This window comes from Hyperolius riggenbachi, chromosome 1 (genome assembly GCF_040937935.1).
Source record: "Hyperolius riggenbachi isolate aHypRig1 chromosome 1, aHypRig1.pri, whole genome shotgun sequence".
NCBI classification, from domain to species: Eukaryota; Metazoa; Chordata; class Amphibia; order Anura; family Hyperoliidae; genus Hyperolius; species Hyperolius riggenbachi.
Genome location: NC_090646.1, coordinates 500,966,154 through 500,987,743, shown reverse-complemented (window position 1 = coordinate 500,987,743; position 21,590 = coordinate 500,966,154). Strand labels below are relative to the sequence as shown.

At 41.8% G+C, this 21,590-nt stretch overlaps 1 protein-coding gene across 2 annotated transcripts in view; it reads left to right on the top strand.

Annotated features, from left to right (window-relative positions):
* MMP17 (matrix metallopeptidase 17) overlaps nt 1-21,590 on the top strand; it is a 225,787-nt gene that overhangs the window by 114,773 nt on the left and 89,424 nt on the right. The window lies entirely within an intron of this gene.

The following is a 21,590-nucleotide window of genomic DNA, read 5'->3' as shown; positions in this document are numbered from 1 at the left end:
GAGCTGTGTGTGTGTGTCTGTGTGTGTGTGTGTTTTAGAGCTGTGTGGGTGTGTGTATTGTAGAGCTGTGTCTGCGTATTGTAGAGCTGTGTATGTGTGTGTACTGTAGAGGTGTATATGTGTGTATTGTAGAGCTGTGTGTGTGTGTGTGTATTGTAGAGCTGTGTGTATGTGTGTGTATTGTAGAGCTGTGTGTGTGTATTGAAGAGCTGTGTGTGTGTGTGTCTGTGTGTGTGTGTGTTTTAGAGCTGTGTGGGTGTGTGTATTGTAGAGCTGTGTCTGCGTATTGTAGAGCTGTGTATGTGTGTGTACTGTAGAGGTGTATATGTGTGTATTGTAGAGCTGTGTGTGTGTGTGTGTGTATTGTAGAGCTGTGTGTATGTGTGTGTATTGTAGAGTTGTGTGTGTGTGTGTGTGTGTGTGTGTGTGTGTGTGTGTGTGTGTGTGTGTGTATTGTAGAGCTGTGTCTGCGTATTGTAGAGCTGTGTATGTGTGTGTACTGTAGAGGTGTATATGTGTGTATTGTAGAGCTGTGTGTGTGTGTGTATTGTAGAGCTGTGTGTATGTGTGTGTATTGTAGAGCTGTGTGTGTGTATTGAAGAGCTGTGTGTGTGTGTGTCTGTGTGTGTGTGTTTTAGAGCTGTGTGGGTGTGTGTATTGTAGAGCTGTGTCTGCGTATTGTAGAGCTGTGTATGTGTGTGTACTGTAGAGGTGTATATGTGTGTATTGTAGAGCTGTGTGTGTGTGTGTGTGTATTGTAGAGCTGTGTGTATGTGTGTGTATTGTAGAGTTGTGTGTGTGTGTGTGTGTGTGTGTGTGTGTGTGTGTGTGTGTGTGTGTGTGTGTGTGTGTGTGTGTGTGTGTGTTGTAGAGCTGTGTGTATTGTGGAGCTGTGTGTGTGTGTGTGTGTGTGTGTGTATTGTAGAGCTGTGTGTGTATTGTAGAGCTGTGTGTACGTGTGCGTATTGTAGAGCTGTGTGTGCGTATTGTAGAGCTGTGTGTGAGTATTGTAGAGCTGTGTGTGTGTGTGTATTGCAGAGCTGTATGTGTGTGAGTGTGTATTGTAGAGCTGTGTGTATGTGTGCGTATTGTAGAGCTGTGTGTGTATATTGTAGAGTTGTGTGTGTGTGTGTGTGTGTGTGTGTGTATTGTAGAGCTGTGTGTGCATGTGTCTGTATTGTAGAGCTGTGTGTGTGTATTGTAGAGCTGTGTGTGTATTGTAGAGCTGTGTGCAGGGTCGGACTGGGAGACTGGGGGCCCACCAAAGAAATTTCAACCTGGGGCCCACACATCCCATGATTGCGGTGAAAGTTGGGCGTGGTCATGATGTATTATGGACAGGGCCAAATGTACATGATCTTAGCAACATTGTAATTCAGAGACACTGCTGCCCAGCAAAACTTTGCATAGAGTTCCCTCCTTCAATATAAAGTAATGTCCTACTTTGCAGAGGTTGTGACCGCAGAGGTTGCAGAGGTTGTGACCGCATCAGGGCCCTTGGGTCAAAGGGGCCCCGAAGGGCCCTCCCTCAACTACAGTATTACCTCTCTATTGGTCCTTTGCTTATAATAATCACTTCTATTGATACTTTGAACACTGGTAATCATTAAAAAGCTATTTTCCATCCCCTTCTTGCACCTCTGACACTGTAGTTGCCATTGGCAGGTTTTGGTGCGTCGTATCAATTGTGTATAGAGTGCTTGGGGGGCCCCACTGTAAAATTTGCATCGAGGCCTACAGCTCCTTAGCTATGCCACTGCTCTCAGCATGAGTGATTACAGCACTGAGAAGAGAATTTTTGTGCTGCAGGCAGCAATTGGAGCTCTGTCAGACAAGGAGGGGGGGGGGGGCACCAGAGACCTGGAGGGGGGGCCCCCCGAGGGAAAAAACTGTACAACTGTGGCCCAGTCCGACCCTGGCTGTGTGTGTGTGTGTGTGTGTGTGTATTGTAGAGCTGTGTGTGCGTATTGGAGAGCTGTGTGTGTGTGTGTGTATTGCAGAGCTGTGTGAGTGTGTGTGTGTGTGTGTGTGTGTTGTAGAGCTGTGTGTGTGTGTGTGTGTGTTGAAGAGCTGTGTGTATGTGTGTGTGTGTATTGTGTGTATTGTAGAGCTGTGTGTGTGTGTGTATTGTAGAGCTGTGTGTATGTGTGTGTATTGTAGAGTTGTGTGTGTGTGTGTGTGTGTGTGTGTGTGTGTGTGTGTGTGTGTGTGTGTGTGTGTGTGTGTGTGTGTGTGTAATGTAGAGCTGTGTGTGTGTGTGTATTGTAGAGCTGTGTGTGTGTTTATTGTAGAGCTGCGTGTGTGTGTATTGTAGAGCTGTGTGTGTGTGTGTATTGTAGAGCTGTGTGTGTGTGTATTGTAGAGCTGTGTGTGTGTGTGTGTGTGTGTGTATTGTAGAGCTGTGTGTGTGTGTATTGTAGAGCTGTGTGTGTATGAGTGTGTGTGTATTGTAGAGCTGCGTGTGTTTGTGTATTGTAAAGCTGTGTGTGTGTGTATTGTAGAGCTGTGTGTGTGTGTGTTGTGGAGCTGTGTGTGTGTGTTTTGTAGAGCTGTGTGTGTGTATTGTAGAGCTGTGTGTGTGTATTGTAGAGCTGTGTGTGTGTGTGTGTGTGTGTGTGTGTGTGTGTGTGTGTGTGTGTGTGTGTGTGTGTGTGTGTGTGTGTTGTAGAGCTGTGTGTGTGTGTGTGTGTGTATTGTAGAGCTGTGTTTGTGTGTGTGTGTGTATTGTAGAGCTGTATGTGTGTGTATTGTAGAGCTGTGTGTATGTGTATTGTAGAGCTGTGTGTGTGTGTGTGTGTGTGTGTGTGTGTTTGTGTGTGTGTGTGTGTGTGTGTGTGTTTTGTAGAGCTGTGTGTGTGTGTGTGTGTGTGTGTATTGTAGAGCTCTGTGTGTGTGTGTGTGTGTGTGTGTGTGTGTGTGTGTGTGTGTGTGTTGTAGAGCTGTGTGTGTGTATTGTAGAGCTGTGTTTGTGTGTGTGTATTGTAGAGCTGTATGTGTGTGTATTGTAGAGCTGTGTGTATGTGTATTGTAGAGCTGTGTGTGTGTACACGGTTGGGGGGGGGGGAATGGGGGGCTTTACCCTGAGCCTCAGGTGTATCTTTTTTTTTTAATATCTATTTATCCTGCCTGATTTATTTTTGGAGGGAGGGGCGGTTGTTGCTGAGGGGGGGGGGGGGGCCTCCAAAGTTTCGCATTGGGGGGTCCAGTGGTTTCTAGTTACGCCCCTGGATCCAAGGTCTGATTTTGAAGCCTTTGTCTGGCTCACAATCAATCTAGTAGCCATACATAAATGTATGAAATGAAGTTTCAACCCAGACCTATGCACATGCCAATTAAGCATGATGGCTTCCCTTTGTGATCTACTGCCTTTGGTGTGGACAGTTTAATTTCCCGGCAGACTTTGTGGATAAGAGAACCAAGCCGAAAATCACAAATTACTTTTTAGAACTTTTTCGCTGGATGCCTATAGCATTGATTGACGCTTTGTTCTATTAATATGTATAGCCACAGCCATAAAAGTACATTATGATGAAGATGTTAATGTGCACAATAGAGCTTTGTATCTGACAGCGGATAAATGTACAGTAGCAAATATTCTTTAGGCCTAATGTCCCTAAAGGTCCATTGAGTGAGATGGTATTGTTCTGTGAACAACCTGCTGGGACCCATTTCCCTTCAGCTGGAGATTCTGAGTGGAGTCTTCATTGATATGGATGGGTCGGGTATTACTCAGCATTATCCTAGTCAATGTGTTTATGAAACAGACTATAAAATTCATTAGTCACAGAGCTTGACGCTTGCTGATGTAACCGAAAGCTGTAAAGCGTGCAGACATACTAAAAAAAAAAAATCAATATTCTATACATCTCATGCTGGGGCTTGCTTAAATCTCCCAAGTGTCAGGATGAAACACTCATTTCATAAATAATAATAGTGGATTCCCCCAGAGATGGCCCCATGCTGCTTATTGCCATTTTAAGATGATGATGTGAATCTATGGCTCACATGTTTCCAATGATCGCTATCTAACAGCCTCACAATGTACTATCGCTCGCGGTGGCGCAACAGGGGTTAAGACACCCGCCGTCACTGCGTTATTTGGAATGTGTCTCATAAGCTCCGCTTGAGTTGATACACTTGGATACTGACATATACCATTTTATTGGCGTCTTCACAATGGATTTGCTATATGGCCTTTTCGGGTGTTCTCGAACTGTTATAATGGATTATAAAAGATTAAAGATCGCTTGTGTGACATCTCTGGTGGGCGATGTCATTTTTTAAAACCAGGACCCATTGCTGAGCTGCCACTGCTCAGAATGAAATTATATTTGGGGAAGATTTTTCCCCCCTTATCTACATTAAATTGCAATGCCAGTAAGAAATATTGCTTGCAGTAGAAACGGAAAAGCTGCATTCATTTGTATCATGATTCCTGGTCCTGAAACACCAAATGAGGTGTGTAATAGAGCTGTTGGATGGCCATTTCTGGCACACAGCACAATCCCATATAGCCGCTTATCTATACCGAGTAATGTGATCCGCACATATTCCTAAAGCAGGACATCCAAAAGTCTATCTATTTATACATTATAGCTAAAGAAAGAATTATATTTACAACTAATATGACTAATATCTCCATGTCTCCAGACAGCTATGACATAGGCAGGGAGCACACATAGCAGAATTGCATGGCTTTTCCACTATATGCTATGGGGAAAACGCATGCAATTCTGCTAAGTTGCTCCCTGCCTTACAGAAGTATTAAATATGCCATATATCATAATATACAGTACTACAATAAAATATATGAGATGAAAGTATGAGATGATGTGTAAATTACTGTTGCTCTGATCATCACTGAACTGAGAGCAGAATGGTCAGCAGTAGACTTCAGTACAGACATTTTGTGGTCAAACATTTTAAACGATGCCTGTGGTGAAAGAGATTCCATTTTAAACAATGCAGATGGCCTGGCTGTCCTGCTGATCCCCTGCCTCTAATATTGTTAGCCATAGACTCAGAACTAGTATGCAGATCAGGTGAAGTGTGACTAGAGTAGCTGCATGCTTGTTTCAGGTGGGTGGTTCAGATAGTACTGATACCAAAAAGATCAGCAGGACGCCAGATAACTGGTATTGTTTAAAAAGAAATTTATATGGCAGCCTCCATCTCCTTTTTACTTCAGGTTCCCTACGTGTGTTTTGCGGAAGTGCAAAGTGACCGTGATTTGCCTAATCGCTGGAATTGATTGCCTGGACCGATTTCCCAGATCAAATGTGATTTGGCTACTGAAGCTAGTGATTCATTTGCTCCGGTATCGCTACCAAACTGCTGCAAGCAGTGGTTTGTGATCGCTCTGCGATCAGCAAGCATTGCCAAGGAGTGCCTAGAGTTTCCCTGCCCTAAAAATGACTTTCAGGCAAATATGAAAAACATCTGGTGATGTTGTCAAAACAAATAATTTTAAGCTTAATAGTACAGAGAAAAAAAACATAAAAGAAAAATAAAAAAAAGTCACACGCCCCATGCTGAAGTCGTGCCCTAGTGACTAGCCAAGATGGAGTTCAGTGTTTGCAGCACTGGTTCTGTTTCTACCTCATAGACTAACAGTAGGTGGCATGCACTGTAATGTTGGGCTATAAAATCCTTGATTGGTCAGCACATCATATTAAAATTAAACTCATTGTTCATGTAAGGTTAAAAAAACTCAAGACAGTTGTTTTTGGCCTACAGTGTCCTTCTTCTTCAATGTATGCAGGACGAAGGGGGCCCAATAAGGTCCCAAAACAACTGTTGGTTGATGAGTGCATATAAATAAAAAACAGTGACTTTACCTTAATTGTGTTATGGTGAGCATTCCAGGATTTCTTTATTTCTTTGGTGGCAGCCAGCCACTATGGTCAGGCATCCAACTGATAAATGTATTGGTTGTGTTCCAGTTCATTCATTATTGTACAGACATTTAATGTTGGTCTTGTGGGTTTTCAGTTCTGGAAGAAAAAGATAACCAACTCATCATGGGCTCTATCTTTGCCTGCTGTGACATACATGCCACTACCAATAGAAAAAATGTGCTGTAAACAGTAAGAGTTATGGGTAGTGTTGACCAGGACAGCTCAGTGAGGATGATTTTCTTGAATGCGTACCCGAAGTGACATGTGACATGATGAGATAAACAAAAGCACATATAATACTGGAACTAGTAAGAAATTCTATGAAGTTCCTTTCTGTTTTTTAGTACAGCAAGTTGAGAAATGTTTCAAGAGTTGTTATCTATGCTAAATAGCTTGTTGACAGCTTGTTAAAAGTAATCCAGTTTCCTGAAAATTAAATAGATGCTAAAACAGCATCTATTTAACAGTGAGATAAGGATTTTAATGAGGTTTCACTGGAGGAAAGTTCAAAGGGTCTCTAGTTTTGTATCCTTTTCGGCTAACCAAAGTAGAGTGTGGATTCTAAACAGCAGCAGTGACAGTCTGATGTTATCTGAAAAATGAAGTCAGTAAACTGACCATCAGTGTTCTCCACAGGCTCTTTCATCCGGTTGCTCCACCTGGATAGTTTTGGTGAGCACCCGGCTGTTATCAGCTCACCTCCTCCTATGCTATAAGCAGAGTTGAGCAGAGAAGTGCCGGCACTGCATTCTCTCATCTTGCCCCCACCCGGCTACTTTTCATGCCACCTGGCTACGTTTTCATGCCACCCGGCTGGGAAAAAATTCTGGGGAGGACACTGGACCATAATAATATTATACTCATTTCTATTCTTATATTTATCATCAGTGCTAAACATACAATTAATTACCTCATGAGTTTATTTTCACTTTAAATATTTAAATAATCTTAATTACAGTAGTGGCAGTACTAAAGGAAGGGACTGCTTAGTAAATTAGACTCAAAGTAGTTTGTATTCTGTTGCTATTACGTGAATGGCTATAAAGGTAGTAGAGTGTCAAATGTTCCTAAGTAGTGGTCCTTTAAAGATCATCTTATAGCTTTTTATTGCTCAGCAGCAAGATAGTTTAATTGCTAAGGATGCCAGTGTATATTGTGTAAATAACATTAGGGAGTGTATAAAGCCATCAAGCTCTGAGACAAGCCACTAGGAAATTATGGTCACCATTATGTCCATTTTAAAGCATTTCTGTAGAGTAAAATGGCAAACAGCAATGTCATTGAGGCTCCAGCGATAAACTGATTAAGAACCTTGAAGTATGTTGAAATTCCACACACCAGATGTGCTAAGCTTGCTAATGAACCTTTTTCAGTGATTCATTTGTCCTCATGAAACTAATGAGAGGAAAGGAAATTGCTGCTAATATTGAAACTAATGTCTGCAATTTACCTGCTATTTGACAAACATTTACTTTAAAAGACTGAAACCAGCTAAACTTTAAGATTAGATTGGCCTCACATTGGATAAGCCACGTGCATGAAATAAAGGCACAAGGAAAAAAGGGCATGGGTGGATAACAAAATCGTAATAAACGATAAAGATCATGTTCAACTGGTTATGAAGTGAGACTGAAAACATGTAAACTATAAGTATTGTTGTAAAACAGGAAATGAAAATGAAAAGATATTTATTTTAAACATAGTTTCATTATTCAATAATACAGCTTAACCTAACCCTACTCTCACACAAAACCCTCCCCGGCAGTGCCTAACCCTAAGACCCCCTCCCCTCAGTAGTGCCTTACAATAAGACCCTAAACCTAAGACCCCCCTCGGTACCTAACCCTAAGACTTCCCCCCCGTCCCCGTCCCCCCCCCGGTGGTGCCTAACCCTAAAGCACCCTTTAAATGTAGAAATGATAACATATGTGATAACGTAAAATTTGTACATACAAACAAAATAATATGAGAAAAACTTTAACATGCAAGTTTCAAAACCGTAACATATTTCAAATACTTGAACAATATTTGCATTAGCGCCCATGGCGGCGCCCAAATCATCCACTAGCCACCGACGGCCTTTTTTTCCTGCTTATGACAAGCCTGGAGTTTTCTGCTTTGCATAGTTCCAGGCATTCGGACTGATATTTTGTATGCTTTAGCTGCTATCCAGGACGTTTACCTGCTGGCAGCAATTGTGAACATGAACTGGGCATACATAAGGAGGCAATTGGAAGAGATTGAATTTGGCTGTTGAGCCTCCTGGATGGTTCAGCTTCATTGTTCGGGTAATGAATCATCTGATAATGGATTAGTTATCACAGTGTGCAGATATGAGATCTTCAACCTGTCCCTGTAAGCAAAGTCATTATCCGGCTGCAAATTAATTACTGTAACGCGAGCGGTGGATTAGTGGTTAGCACTGTTATCTTGCATCACTGCCGCTCTGAGATCTATTCCCAGTAGGAGACTATCTGCTAGCAGTACATGTTCTTTTTGGATTTATGTGGATTTAGTTTTGGCCATTTAATTCCTTTTTTTTTTTATCTGACTCTATAAAACTTGGTGTTATTTAATTGGCTGGTGCCCAAAGAATCTCAAGCATCTTTCGCTATCACAACGGGTACATTGGATTATAGCCGCCTCTGGGACAGGTGAATGGCTCAGTGGTCACTGGAAAATTGTGCTGAATAAGTCATGTGTCAGCACTATGGAATGGTTAATTACTTTACAAGGCTCTTTCAAGACAATGTTGGGAGGCGGCTTTCTGCTGGAAATGGCTTCTCTTGCAATGCATTAACAGGAGGTGAATACATTCCACCCTAAATTAACTTAACACTGAAAGTGAGCAGAGCAGGTTGTCTCATCCATAACAACATTTAAAGGGACACTCTGCTTTTGTAGCGAAGGCAAATCATCATATCAGTTTACCTCTATAGATTGTCAGAGTTTAGAAAAGTTTAGTGTTCTTTCCTTGACTTATCTCCATAGTCATAAACTGATAAGAGCTTCCTAGCAGAAAGTATAAAGTGAAGGTGCCATAGCATACTGCAGTCATATGATAAATCAGAGCAAAACAGAGTAACAAGGATTCCTGTTCTGTGCAGCTAATTTCTAATGCAAAAAACACCGGGGCTGTGGAGTCGGAGTCAAGGAGTCAGAGTCAAAGCAATTTTGGGTACCTGGAGTTGGAGTCGGAGTCGTGGTTTCAATAAATTGAGGAGTCGGATGATTTTTGAACCAAATCCATAGCCTTTGTAAAATTAAGACTAAGGAGTCAAGAAGGCGGAGCAATTTTGTGGAACCTGGAGTCAGAGTTGGTGATTTCATAAACTGAGGAGTCGGATGATTTTTGTACTGACTCCACAGCCCTGAATAACACTAGCCTTTACGGACTGGAAAATTGGAACACATTTGTAGGGGAAAAACAGAAGAGTTAATTTTAGGTTTGCCTGTTTCCTGAATACTACATGCTGATAATACTACCATACTACCATGGTGATAACTCTAGGAACGTTATTAAGGACAGGAGAATTGAGGCCATTGGCCTCAATTCACTAAGATCATGCTGGAGATAATAAGGCAAGAGATAACTTGCCACCACACAGTGAGAGAGTTATCTTATCTCTTCATTCCTTAAGTTACCTCCTCTGTAGTTAAGTTACCTCCTCTGTTGTTAAGTTACCTCCTCTGTAGTTATTTTCACACGCAGTTAATTAACAGCCTGAATTCTGGCGTTATTTTAAGGATTGAAGAGTTAACTTTAGAGATCTCTCCTTAACTTAAAGACAGAAGAGTTAACTTTAGGTTTGCCTGAGGTAAAATGTTTCCTGAATACTACATGCCTTATCACCATAGTGATAACTCTAAAAACGTTATTAAAGACAGGAGATAAGCTTAGGGCCTGTTTCCACTACATGCAGATTGGATGCAGAAAAACTGACTTCAATAAATGCCTATGGGAAAATCTGCAACACAAAAATTGCGTTTAGTGAAAACAGGCCCATAGGCATTCATTGGAGTCTGTTTTTCTGCATCCATTCTGCATCCAATCTGCGTGTAGTGGAAACAGGCCCTTAGTGAATTGAGGCCAGGTCTGTTTTCACCTTAACTACTGCCCATATTGCAATTAAAGTGGATCCGGGGTGAACTTTTACTCATTGCATAATTGTGTTCCTTTCCTATTGTTTATAGGACATTCCTCAAGCCAAATACTTTTGTTTTTGTTTTAATACTCTAATTCACTATAAACTAAATAAACCACACCCACAGGTTTTCAGAGAGCCTTGGCAGTAGCAAGGACTCATGGGAGCTCAGTCTGGGCAGGAGGAGGAGGAGGTGTTACTAGCCAGAGATTTCAGAGGCAGAGGGGAGGAGGGAGGAGGAGGGGGGATTAGTTTTTCTTCACAGGCTTAGTGCTTAAAGAGTAACTGTCAGGCTGCAGAAGCTAATTTAAACCTCTATTCTCCTGTGTTAAACAGTTTAGAAGGAAGCCATAAAGCAATTAGTGAAGATAAAAATCTCAGTTACCTTTGATGTGTGCTTATCAGAAAGGCTGTTATAGAACCATAAGGACGCAAGCCGCATACTAAACTGCAAAGCATTCTGGGGCCCTCCCCTCGGCTGCTAATGAGACGGTACAGGAGCTTCTAATCAGTCCAGCGCGTAGCACTGATAAATATCCGGGCAGAGTACACTGCAGGAGTCAGCTATTGTTCCTAGCCACATGGCTCATTAATATTCACTGCACACTGTGTTGTTCAAGTAGGAGCTTATCTGTGATCAGGAAGCAGGCAGGACATGACGACACATTTGACAGAAAAACATGGAGCCTGCCATGAGCTGTCAGGAGCATCTATCTCTGCATATACTATATACAAATTCTGTGAAATCCAAACGTGGACAGTGAAATGCATATGTAATGTAAGTACAGCCAATCTTTAGCTACTGATATATGTGTTTATTTTCTCTGAGACCTTATACCTAACAGCTCCTCTTTAAGATACAGATAAGCTTGCCTCTGTGTAATGTTTACAAACAACATGGCTGCTGTCATTGTATCACAGGAAGAAATAATCATTTTCTATTAAGCTGTTTGCAGCTAGATTTGCTGTGTCTAAACTTTCGATAAGTTATATAGACAAGTTACTTGTTATAGTTTTTCATCTCGGATCCGCTTTACCATTCAAGCCCACTATTCACAGTCAGTTTTCCCCATCATAAACAAGTGAAGTGAATGTGGGGAAATTGCAAACGTTTGCTATTTACATCAAAGTGTTCTCCATGCATTTTGATGAGATTTTCATGCGATTGTTCATTTTGAAAGTGCAACTATGTTTACATTTTCCTGTCAGTTTATAAAAAATAACTGTAAATTGCATTGCACCATGTATGTTATTTCAGTTTCTTGCACTCCCATTGACTTTAATGCAAATGCAGGAAAAATACAATATGCACTACATTTACATTTGTGGTAAAATCAGATTGCATGAATGAAAACCTGTTACTGCGGTTCACATGTAGCATGGTGGCATAGTGGATATCACTCTCACCATTCAGCACTGAGTCCCTATTTAGAATCTTAGCCAGGTCACTATCTGTATGGATTTTGTATGTTCTCCCAGTGCCTGCATGGGTTTCCTGCAGGCACTCTGGTTTCCTCCCACATCCCCCAAAAACATAAAGATAAGTTGATTGGCCCTAGACTTCATTAGATATATTACTATAGTAGGGGTTGGATTGTAAGCTCCACTGATCAATAGTTAGGGTGTGTTACCACCACAGCAGATGCAAAATAGACACGGTAAGCAGATGCCCTCTGTCCATTTTGTATCTGCTCTGCGCTGTCCGCTCCACATCCACCCGTTGTTCAAATCAATCGCCGATCACCTGTCTCTCCACCGATTGCTGCAGCTCGTTCCCTCTATATTCAACCGACAGGAGCATGGGGCTCTGTCTCCATAGGCTGCATTAGGCCAATTCTCCTTAGCAACAGGTAGAATTTTCATTGGTTCACTATGAACCAATGAGAATATTCCCTGTTGCTGAGGATTCCCATTGGTCTTTTGCAGCCCAATGGGGATTCCTATGCATCTTCCCTGTGTACAGGAAACGAGTGGTGGCAATTGGTGGCGAAACGCGTAGCCAGGGGCCGAAGCAGACACATCTGACAGGCCCGGATTATCGCAGACTGCACAGAAGTGTGGTCCTCGCTCTGCATAAGAGCCGTTCACTGTCTGTTTAGTGATGAATGGAGAACAGACGAAAAATGTCAATTCTCCGCTTCTAGTTCTAGTGGGAACACAGCCTTATTGACATGAATATGTATTCTGTAAAGCACTGCGGAAGATGTTGGCGCTTTATAAATAATAATAATAATAATGGTGTTCTATTGGCTTGCTAGTGGATCATGATCTAAAAAACAAGAAAAAGCATGTACAGTGGAAAAAAAGCTGAAAACCTTACAGCTCTGACTACACGTTCCTCAATAGTAAATAACTATAGATAAACAAAGAAATGTGTCTGTTTGTGTTTGCGTCCATTTAATAAAATAAAAAATAATTAAATAAATTGACTTCCAGGCTGATGATATTCACAACATTCTCACTTAATTGCTCGTCATTAGTAATTAGGACAGTCCTCTATGGCTTGTCTCAGAGTGATACAATGAGTCTCTCAGATTCTTTGTACCTCCTCACTAATTTGTTACTTCAGTTAAAGTGTGTCTTTACGTCTTCGTTTGAATGATTGCTTATCATGCAGTGCATTGTGTAACAAAGGCTTTCAGCCAAGACCATTCATCGGTATTCGGTAATGAGGTTAGCCCAATGGCTCATTCACAGTTCAGGCGAAGTCCTTGTGTTCATTGTTAGGTGCAGCAAGTGCTCAGGAAATATTTCCCAAACGAAGTTGGGACAGCTGAAGAATGCAGTGGGAATAGTAAAAATAATAATAATAATTCAGTGAGAAGACTATTGCAGAAGGTGGAAATGACTAAACAAGAAGACTCTCAACGAACGAAGAATCTCAAAATCACGAAGAGGGAAGCCGTGACAATTTTACAGAAAGCGCAATAATACCTTGCAAGCAAAAATACACAATATAGAGGAAAGGAGAACCTGACAGGGAAGTGAAGGACAATATAGATAACATTTCTTCTCTAATTTATAGAGCCGTCATCCATTCCATGAAAGTGTGCTGAGGAAGAACAATTCCCATGACCTCCAGCATTCAGTCATATTCCCTTCTTGTTCTTCTCCTGCCTTGGAAACAAACCAGCTGCTATGGGCAGCGAGATCACAGCTCTCTTCACACCGGTTTATGCATGAGCTGTGGCTGTTTGGGACCTTCTTGCGGTTTCCTGAAAATAGGTCAAGTACTTCATAGTTATCTGTAGTATGAAACAGTTTTCAGATTGGACAGGTAAGATGAATCGAGTGGTAGGGTGAAGTGTGTTACTCCACCATATGCATCATGCAGAAGATACTTTAGATCTAGATCTGTACTGGCTTTTAGTTGCAAAGATTGCTTTTGTAGATTAGCATACATCAAATAAATCACTTGTAAAGTGCATAGTCAGGAAACCAAACAGTGTGACCACCATGGCAAACCATCTGTGCTACAGGCTGCAGTCTTCATGGATAAATTCAAACCCTCCTGTCCCCCTTTTGCAATCTGAAATCAGTTGCAGCAGCCACAGATTACTGAAACAAATATCACCCACAAAAAGCCTAATAAGTGACAAAAAGACAAGATATAGATCATTTAGGTGTAATAAGCAGTGATAAAGTTATGGCCAAATGAACGGGAGGAGCGCTGAAAGGTGAAAAAGGCTGTTGTCGAGAAGGATAAAACAGCCTATGGTGTGAAGTGGTGAAAACACACCTATTGAGAGCTATGGAGGCTATCTTGATCCCTTTCAAGAAGAACAACCTTGGCTCTATAGGGAACCAGAGACGAAGCACCCTCATGTATTTTACCATATATATCAGTGGGAACAGTAGAGAAACGCCTACCTTGCTTTCTGTTTCATTCTGCACCGCACAGCTTGCTTCTAATCAGCCCTGATAAAATCCAAGACTGAGCATTCAGTCTGGCTTTGTTCAGGAATATTTATAGCTCAGTCTTTGTTCTCTCATGTCTTTTCAAGTCCAAGCCTTCCCCCTGCTGGCTCTGCTCAGGAATCATTATAGCTGAGTCATTATAGCAAAGCCAGACTGAATGCTCAGTCGGGGATTTTATCAGGGCTGATTAGAAGCAAGCTGTGCAGTGCAGAATGAAACAGAAAGCATGGTAGGTGTTTTCTCTAATGTTCCCACTGATCTATATGGTAAAATACATGAGGGTGCTTCGTCTCTGGTTCACTTAATTAAGACTTTCTGGCTTTAAATCTTTAACTTTAAAAATGTAACAGTTCAGGAGGTTCTTAATTACCGGTGGATGAAATCAAATAAGACACCTTTAATGAACCTACCTTGCAGGACAGACTTCCTTATAATGCAATCTATAATTCTATTAGGAGGCCCTGCCTTAAAGCCCGTACTCACTGGAAAATGGATCGGGGAACCCACAGCGATGCGACCTGATGAATGATTGTTCCCTGATACACCTTTCTACCCATGGGAACATGTGATGGCACACACAGGCGCATTTGAAAGTTCAAATGATCCCGGCACTTTGCACGTGAGTCGTTGGGGATCTTGAAGATCCGATCCGCCATGCGTAATTGTTGCCATCACAAAATGTCATTTGTTTAATCACATACACATACCCAGGTCTCGAAATTGTGGAAACAATTGGTTGTCGCACAAAAAAACTGTGGTCATGGGAAAAAATCGCTTGAAAAATTCTTGATCAATTTCAGCATGAAATCCCTCGTGAATCGGCCGAGTCCACTACAGCCATCACCTCACCGCTGCCCCCAGTATATAAATGTGCCCCGTGTATGCATTTATACAGTATTTATCCTATGTCACCTACTGCACGGTGCCCATCCATCTTCGGAATCCCACTGCTCCAGTAGTGAAAGACATGCTTAGCGCATGGCAGGTGTGAAAAGGGTAATTGCAGGGGTAATGCACATTATGCTACCTGCATAGTATGCATAGTATGCGTTACACTGACAATGGCCCAAATTTACTAAGCTTTACCACATTCGATAATGCAGAAAACAGCTGATTTATGGATCACTTTGCCAAATGCCAATTCACTAAACCTATTACCATATTAAAAAGTAAAACTACCAATTAGTGAGGTAAATTACAGACTTGGGTGGTAAATACCTCAAGAAATGTCAAGAAATTGCAATTCACAAATTAAAGAAAAAGAGTTCGGAATTTACCTCCAGCTCTGGTCAGTGGTAACTCACACTCTCCATGCGGTAACATTGACAGATGTAGCAGACAGCCAATAGGGAGAGCCAGGCAGCCAATAGGGAAAGCCACAGAGCCCTGCTTCTCACCCAATTTGGTCCGATACTCTGGAGGGCAGGACTTCAGAACGCAGAGCAGGGGAAGGAGACATTTTAAAAGGCTTTCCTGTATCCCTTTAAATGTGCATAGCTATATACTGGATTACAGACGAGCTCCCTCTGGTGGCTTCAGCACATCTAAAGGGATGCTAAGGATTAACTGGACAGAAAAACCCTAACTCATGCACACCACTTGTGGGAAGACTCACAGCTTACCGCCTGACCTGCTCCACAGCTGGTGAGACTTACCGAGCAGGACTTAGTGAATTGAAGCATGTTTGTTCGGTAAATTACTGAACTTCTACTGTATACAGGAAATCTTAGTGAATTTGGAAACAAAGTGTAAAATACCGAATGCAGTTTTTTACCAACCTAAATAATTTTACGTAACTGTGAATTGAGACCATAGTGTGCATTACATGGGTAAAGCAGGTTGCGCGCGCTATTTGTGTAACTCACGCTATATAACTGGTATAAGTAACAGCAATATTCAGTCAATATGCAACATTATGTGAACAGGGCCTGAGTTATTAGATAGAATATTTAAAATAAGGCCGGTGGTTTTTGCAAGCCTATCTATACATATATCGACTAAAACTGATTTAACTTTATATTACGTACAGTACATGTGGTACTATACTACACAGTTTCCCATTGAAAGGAATCGGTTTATTGATATGGATGGCTACAGATGCCCTGATTGTTATTTCAGTCACACACGCACATACAGACACACATCAGAATTAAAGACACTATGCAAAGACACTGGACAGGCCTCCCGCCCCTCTCTAATGACCTTGCTGTTGAACCTATTTTAAATTCCATACATGCTGACACTGACATTATTTCTCTCTGGCTAGTCTCACAAGGCTCTAATGTGTGTCTGAGCGCACACAGTTTGGTCTTAATACTTTGCTATCCCTTTTATATCAGATCCCTAATGAATATGTTTTTTTAATGCATTTCAAACATTCTGGCCTTTTGACTGTTGCTGTACAAAATAGACTATAGGTCAAGTTATGACCCCTTTTATATGATCTGTTAAACATTTATTTCCCTGAACAATCAAATCCATGAAGAAGGTGAAGAGGTTGACAATTGTAGACTATTTCCTGAGTTTTTCATTGCAGTTGGGTAGGCTTGGGACTCTTTACACACAAATTCTAGCCAGTAATCTGTGCCTATTGTGCAGAGGATTTTACTACTGAATAAAATCAGTTTGCAAAGTTTTAATGTGTGATACCATTGTATTTCACCCACATTTCTCATAATTCCTATTGGAAGTCAACCCATGTTTATTCCAACTGTTTGCTTGTTATAAATTGACAGCTATTGCCAACATTAAGTGCATTGCTTGACAATAACATCTCTGGCACTGAAATAACCAGAGTGAAGCGGGCAGTGCTAAACTAACCTGTGCAACAGCAGGGGTTGGTACATCACAAGAATATTCTAAGGTCTGGATCACATGGGCTTCTGCCTGGCGTCTCATTTAGCTACCATACAGAAAGCGTTTTGAGCCCCTAGGGGGACATGGAACCACAGCCGACGCTGGATGCTACATGTAGTGTCTAAGATGAGCTGATGGGATCTACCGCGATGTTGACTCAACACCAACTGCTGTCTCCGTCATTTAAGAAATTCTTGCATTAATTTGAATGGAACTGCAGTAGATCCCTTTTACATGACGTTTCATCGGCCACCAAAAACCTTGTGTTTACCACCCATGTGAACTAGCCCTTACTTTTAAGACTGGTACATGGATGGGAAACGCAACAAACGCGCTTTTTTAAAAGAGCTCTACCACCATTACATTCAAATTCACATGAATGGAAGTGTTTTTCAGACGGTGACAGCAGTTGGCTTAATCCGTATAAATGTCACGTAGATCTCATCGTACGTAACATCTTGGATGCTACATGTAGTGTCCAGCGTCGGCTACATTTCCCATTCTGTGTCTCCCTAGGGCAGGGGTGGCCAAACGTTTTAGGCCAAGGCCAATATCGCCGTTCTTGAGAGTGCTGGGAGGCCAAACTAGCAAAACTAAACACCATTTTTGCTGATTGCCGTTAGGTACACTATGCCTGTGACATTTTGTCTAAACATTTCCACGGCAAATAACCCATATAGCCTGTACAGTTAGCACAGTGGTAGCTGCTAATCAGTGGCTGTTACTGCTGCTGGCTCCTGCATGCACCACAGCATGCACCACAGCTGCGGGCCACATGGAATTAACAACTGTAGACAGCTTTGGGGGCCAACAGAAATGGCTCCACAGGCTGCATTTGGCCCCCAGAGTGGATTTTGGACATGCTTGCCCTAGGGGCCCAAAACGTGATGACCGAACAACAAGAACTGATGCGAACTGATGCCAAACGCTTTTCTGCATGGTAACAGAAAAGCATTTAGCATTGGCTAGAGGAGACGCTAAGCAGAAGCCATGTGAAGCAGCACTTAATAAGGCTAACACTGAAGGATGCATGCATAATTGAATAAGAGCCTTTGCATAATATCAACTGTTCTTTGTACCTGTGATCTGTCATATCTGTGATCTGTATAATATTTTTTAAAGGGTCTTTATTTAAAACATTTTTCAGTGACAGAGATATAGCATTAAAAAGGCAGAGGGAGAGAGAGAACACAATACAGATACTTGTGTCTAACATGCCCTCATATACAAGTGAGTGGGCCACGTAATAGGTGGGATAGGTATCTTTCTCTATCATCCTCATTCTAATGGAGAATTGCCCCAGGGAGAAGAAAAAAACAACTTGCACTGATGTAAAACGAGAAGTAACAAGGGAAGTCGGTTGAGGATTTTGCAGCATTCCTGAGAGCTGTGTAAGATATTTTACCGTCTCTCGTACAGCAGTGTTATTCCGTTGTCACTCCTGTGACGCTAATGCCATGTAGCCAGACAGGGACAGAAGAGCACTTTATAGAAGGAAGAGGTATGTGTGGGCACTGCAGAATCACTGCTTTTAGTTTGTTAGATTTCTTCCTGGTAAAGATGACAGGTTTACTTTAGAAACACAATCTTCCCCAGCCTTGAAAGCATTTAGCAGTATGCGCCACAGCAGCGAGAAACCAAGGAAATGGCCGGCTGAGCTCGGAAATAGGTATGCAGTCTTCTCACATGATTATTATTTTTCTTTTTTAGATTAGTTGTAACAGAACTGCTGCACATGTTTCTGTAATGTGGAATAAACAGATGGGACACAGCATGGATCCATACCATGCATGGCAGATCCTGGGCCGATGAACATGCCTGAGTAAACGGCCTACACGATGCCTTCTTATCCCCGCCACTTGTTTACATTGAGCGCCATGTACAGTAGAATTGCTCATATCATATTTGCATACTTGAACAACAGCAGGTTTACTAGGAAGCTAAGGAATCTTATCAAAACCTCGGATGTTTACCCACAACAAGTACAGACACAGCATCTGACCACAGACAATGCAGAATGCTCAATCCCAGGGCCGGGCCGAGGCATAGGCTGGAGAGGCTCCAGCCTCAGGGCGCAGTGTAGGAGGGGGCGCACAATTTATTCAGTTGTCATTCCTAATTGTGTATGGAGCAGAAAGAAATAAGAAAAGGGGATACATAGCAGTGACCGCAAGCCAGATAACTAGATATTAAGGTGTTGGGGAGGTTGTGGGCCCTGTGGCCCTCTTAGTCTAATAGCAATCAGTGTGTGACAGCTGGGGTGGGAGGGATGGAGGGGCGCACTTTGGTGTCTCAGCCTTGGGTGCTGGAGGACCTTGTCCCTGCTCTGCTCAATCCCCTCATAATTTACACATAAAAACCTACTTCTGCAAGGTCCAAAACAAGTACACAGCATAAAAGACAAGTAAGCAAGTACACAGCATAACAGACAAAGTAGTTACAGTATAAAGACTGTTTAAACTGTGCTGTGACATTTCAGATTTCACGGTGTTGTAACTGGATCAGTGCAGCATTGTGATGCTCAAGAGGTTTGGTTCCCATGGTTAATATTGATCCTGTGCTCTTATATCATAATCCTTCATATACATTTGTTTTGGGTAACTGCACAATCGCCTCAGAGGAGTGGGGTCCTGCTATAGATGACTACAGTCCCATGTGACATTGGGTTCATGACTTGAGTTCCGTTAGATGTTGGTGGTTATATGCAGTCTCTCTATGTTCCAGTATATGAGTTACTGTATTTTATGTTTCATACTTTGTTTTATAACATGTATGCATACAAAAAATTATAAATGAGCTTTTTGATTCGGCTAGGACTCAGAAAGGGATGTTCCTCACATGTCAGTTAGGCTGCGTTTCTACTTGATGCGATCCGATAAAAAAGCTGATCGCTGGCGTTTTGCCGATCGCAACATTAACATGTAAAACGAAGTGTTCCTTTTTCATCAGCGCCTTTTGATTTTTTCACAAATACAATTGTCTGCCTGCACACTTGTCAGTGCAATTGCGCTTTGATGGAAAAGATAGGACCACTGTTCCAACATTTCAGCATACCCAACAGAATAGCATACAAATGCTACTGAGCATGTGCAAAGTCATGCAGGTCATAAATTAACCCCATAATGCCTATCACCGGACCGCAGTGAAAAGCGCTTTTGTGTGCATGATCATTCATGGGCATTATAAGGGGCAGCTCTGGGTTAAAGCTCTGTGGAAATCAGACTTCAGAGGAAGCAGCAGGCTAGGCCAGGAGGCAGAAAGAACTTGGGACATTTGGGGCCACCTCTAAGTGGGGGCAGTGACAAAGGGTTCAGGGCCACATTGGTTGCAGAGATGGGGAAGCACTTTTAGCACTTACCCAATTGCTACCATATAACTACTCTATCTTTCCTTCCTGCTTTCTATGTTCTCTGTGAGAGAGCACATGGCTTCTTCCACCTTATTATCAAATGACTGAGGATAACACAACACCCATTATAATTTGCAGAGCAGGCTGGGGTTATTAGGGGAAGCCATATAGTGTGCATCCATGAAGAAAGGAGTGTTGTGTGACAGGGCCTGTTAGGACTAACTGCGTCAAGTAATATATACGTATAAGCACAGCTGTCATACACATAAACAGGTGCAGTTGGTATTGGCTGCATCTGTAATGGTAGAGGAATTTCAACATGCTAAAAAAAATGTCCCTGTCTGGTTTAATTGTCATTTCACGTGAAATAGTTCAGAAATTATACCATCAATTGTCATTGCATATATACAGATTATTTTGTGATTATTATGGACTTTACCAAATTAAGCTGTTTAAATGATACAATAATTTTAGCCATTAAGCACAGAATGCGTATGATGTAGAGTGAAAAAAATCATAATAATATAACATTTTAAAGGTAAAAAATGGAATGTGTTGCTCATTACCTATGAGAATTGGTGAAAGATAAATAGTTGAATATGTAACAGCAGTCTATCATTTAGCTGCAGTTCCTGGAAGCTGACAACTAACTGCTATCAAGGGACAATGGACAGAATGAGATTATATATGGCAGATATTTTACTGCAAAAGAATTGCCATGAAGGAGATTCATTTATCATCAGGAAAAATGAAAACAGTTTATTTCATCTTCATCATCAGAATTTTACGCTAAGAAATTGCAAAGAGCAGTGATTATTTCCAAAGTGCAGAAATTCATACTAACCAATTAGGTACAATCTCTTAAATGATCTGAACACAGGCAAGTGAATCTGATTGGCTGTAGTAAATTACTGCATTTTCTGACCTTTGTTCATTTTCAGAAAGTTGGCTGTGCACTAAAAACAAGCAATGCAACAGATGTGAGATTTAATTGCATTACCTGGGGCATCGTGGGCAGGTAAAGGAAAAGAAAATTCATTTTGGATATGTGAAATTATTACATATTTGGCCTGTATCTATTGTCTGATGGCAAAGCATATTCTACTCTTCTCCAAGCAACCAATTAGCTTCTACCATTACTGCTATTTTTTCAAGTTAGTAGCTGGATAGGTGGTGGCTGGATAGTGTAATGGTTAAGGGGTCTGCCTCTGACACAGGAGACCTGGGTTCGAATCTCAGCTCTGTCTGTTCAGTAAGCCAGCACCTATTCAGTAGGAGACCTTGGGCAAGACTCCCTAACACTGCTACTGCCTATAGAGCGCGTCCCAGTGACTGCAGCTCTGACACTTTGAGTCCGCAAGGAGAAAAGCGTGTTTGTTGTTTATTTGTTTGTAAGTAAGTAGATACTGTGCTAGGGTGCTAGAG